Below are 3,456 nucleotides of genomic sequence, written 5' to 3'. Positions count from 1 at the left end.
TCTCTACAAGTTAGGTATAGATGGAAAGTATCTCAACACAATTAAAGCCATGTATGATAAGTCCACTGCCAATATCATGCTGAATGGAATCTAGAACAGGAACTAGACAAGGATGCCCACTCTCACCACTCCTATTAAACATAGTGTTGGAAGTACTAGCCAGAGCAATCAGAAAAGAGAAGGAAATAAAGGGCATCCAGATTGGAAAAAATGAAGTCAAACTCTCCCTGTTTGCAGATGATATGATCCTATATACTGAACAGCCTAAGGTCTGTACAAAAAAACTCTTAGATGTGATAAATGATTTCAGCAAAGTTTCAGGATACAAAATCAACACAAAAAAGTCAGTAGTATTTCTATACTCCAACAGTGAACATGCAGAAAAAGAAATCAAGAAAGCTAGTCCATTTACAATAGCGATCAGAAAAATAAAATACTTGAGAAAAAAGTTAACCAAGGATGAGGAAAATTTATATGAAGAGAACTACAAACTACTGCTTGGAGAAATTAAAGAGGACACAAGAAGATGGAAAGATATCCCATGTTCTTGGATCAGAAGAATTAATATTGTGAAAATGTCCATACTACCCAAAGTGATCTACAGATTCAATGCAATCCCCATCATAATTCCACTGATATTTTTCTCAGAAATGGAAAAAACTATCTGGACATTTATATGGAATAACAAAAGACCACACATAGCCAAAGCAATCCTGAACAAAAACAATAAAGCTGGACGCATAACACTACCTGACTTTAAATTATATTACAAAACTATAATAACCAAAACAGCATGGTACTGGCATAAAAACAGAAACACAGATCAATAGAATAGAGAACCCAGAAATCAACACATACACCTATAGCCATCTTATCTTTGACAAAGTCACCCAGTTTACACACTTGGGAAGAGACTGCCTCTTCAGCAAATGGTAGTGGAAAACCTGGATATTCATATGTAGGAGAATGAAACTGGACCTGTACCTCTCGCCATATACCAATATCAACTCACAATGGATTAAAGAATTAAATATACATCTGGAAACAATAAAACTCCTTAGGGAAAACACTCCAGGAAGTAGGAGTTGGTACAGACATAATGAATATGACCCCAAATGCACAGGAAACCAAAGGAAAAATAAGTAAATGGGATTATATCAAACTGAGAAGCCTCTGCACAGCAAAAGAAACAATCAACAGAGTGAGAGTAAATATTTGCAAAATGTACATCTGACAAAGGATTAATATCCAGAATATACAAGGAACCCAAACAACTTTACAGCAAAAAAACCCCAGCTATTCCACAGCTGAGAATATACCCAGAGGAATGGAAATCATCATGCCAAAGGGATACCTGTACTCTCACGTTTATTGCAGCACTATTTAAAATAGCCAAGAGTTGGAACCAGCCCAAATGTCCTTCATCAGATGAGTGGATAAGGAAACTGGTATATCTACACAATGGAATACTACTCTCCTATACAAAAGAATGAAATAGTACCATTCACAACAACATGGATGGACTTAGAGAAAATTATATTGAGTGAAACAAGTCAGGCACAGAAAGAGATATACCATATGTTCTCACTTACTTGTGGTAGCTAAAATTAAATAAATAATAGATAAATGTACACACAAATAAAAGGTTGGGCAGCAGGGAAGAAGACCCAACAATCACAAGAATTCCTCGGACTTGTTAAGACAAATGAACAGATATGATGTAGTTGGGGGGGAAGGGAAAGAAGAAGGGGGGCAAGACAAATGGGCAAAGAGACACGAAAATTAACTACGGTGCATATTAAGAAGTTAAAATAAAAACTAATTTATAAATAAATAAGATTAAATTAAAAAATATAAATTAGAGGATTTGTTTGAACTTAATGTCAGCAAGAGGAGCGGGATAAATTGATTCTGATTCCCAGGAAGAATGTATTTTCCACTATATAGCAAAAAGGATAAGTACTGTTTTAAATTCAAGATTATTTATAGTTCTCTCCACTCCATTGCATGACAGAAATTAGTCACGGTTTTATCAAGAACAAGGCTTAAAAACAGTATGAGTTTAGGAATTATCCAGCAAGTGGTTGATTAATATATATTTTACTATGTGCAAACTCAACAATAAGAAGAAAATGTGTATTTATCAGGTGCCTCCTTTTTGCCAGGTACTGTGCTAAAAGCTGTGCATGTGTTATCTAATTTAACCTTCACACCTAATGGTATCTATGCTTTAGAAATGCAGAAATTAAGGTTCAGAGAGTCTCAATATTTTACTCAAGGCCTCACAACTTGTAAGTAGGAGAGTTGGGTTTAGAACATAAATCTCTTTGAAAGGACCAAAGTGAAAGACAGGAAAGGAAGAGATTTTTGACCAATACAGATTATAAATAACTTTTGTGATATGTGTATGTAAACCTGGGAAGTAGAATTATTGGGTTGTGTGATAGAACAGGTTGTAAACATCTCACGAGCCTCAATTAAGCACATATAAGATGAGACATTCATGGCCTGACGGTATTTCCCATTTAAAAAAATAAAAAGCAGAAGATAAAGAGGAAGACACAGAGATTAGTTGACCGTAAGTATTTTGTGGTTTTGCAACTAAAAAATATCTCATGCGTTAGTTACTCTTCATTAATGGAAAAACCAACAATGTTGTATTCAGATGTCAGGAAATTAAATAGTCTTAATACTCTAACCAGAACACACCTGGGTAATTTGTTGGGTTCTAAGTACTAACAGCAGTGTCAAAATGCAGTGATTTAAAGAAGTTTGAATTTAATAATGAAGTGTCTTGAAATGATGACATAGGAAAAAGAGTTCAGAACATGGAAGAATTTGGGCCTTGATAAAAGAGGTTGAGAAAAGACACGATACCTGTCTTTACATATTTGAAAAGTTGACAGGTAAAAGAGAGAAAATAGGGACAGGTGCATTTAATATTACGTCAGAAAACAGACACTAAGTGGAAGTTCCAGAATAGAGCATTATGGTTCAGTTTAGATGACATATTCTAATAATTAGATCCACCTTGAAATGAAATCATTTCCTTTTACATAAATGAGGGTACTTCAAAAATTTCATGAAAAGATTGGTATTATCTTTCAATACTGTTTTTCTCCAAATTGTTGGGTTCTAAGTACTAACAGCAGTGTCAAAATGCAGTGATTTAAAGAAGTTTGAATTTAATAATGAAGTGTCTTGAAATGATGACATAGGAAAAAGAGTTCAGAACATGGAAGAATTGGGGCCTTGATAAAAGAGGTTGAGAAAAGACACGATACCTGTCTTTATATATTTGAAAAGTTGACAGGTAAAAGAGAGAAAATAGGGACAGGTGCATTTAATATTACGTCAGAAAACAGACACTAAGTGGAAGTTCTAGAATAGAGCATTATGGTTCAGTTTAGATGACATATTCTAATAATTAGATCCACCTTGAATGAAATCATTTCC

This window comes from Galeopterus variegatus, unplaced genomic scaffold (genome assembly GCF_000696425.1).
Source record: "Galeopterus variegatus unplaced genomic scaffold, G_variegatus-3.0.2 Scaffold1874, whole genome shotgun sequence".
Classification (NCBI taxonomy): domain Eukaryota; kingdom Metazoa; phylum Chordata; class Mammalia; order Dermoptera; family Cynocephalidae; genus Galeopterus; species Galeopterus variegatus.
The sequence above is the reverse complement of the archived record's forward strand: the minus strand, read 5'-3'. Positions refer to the sequence as shown.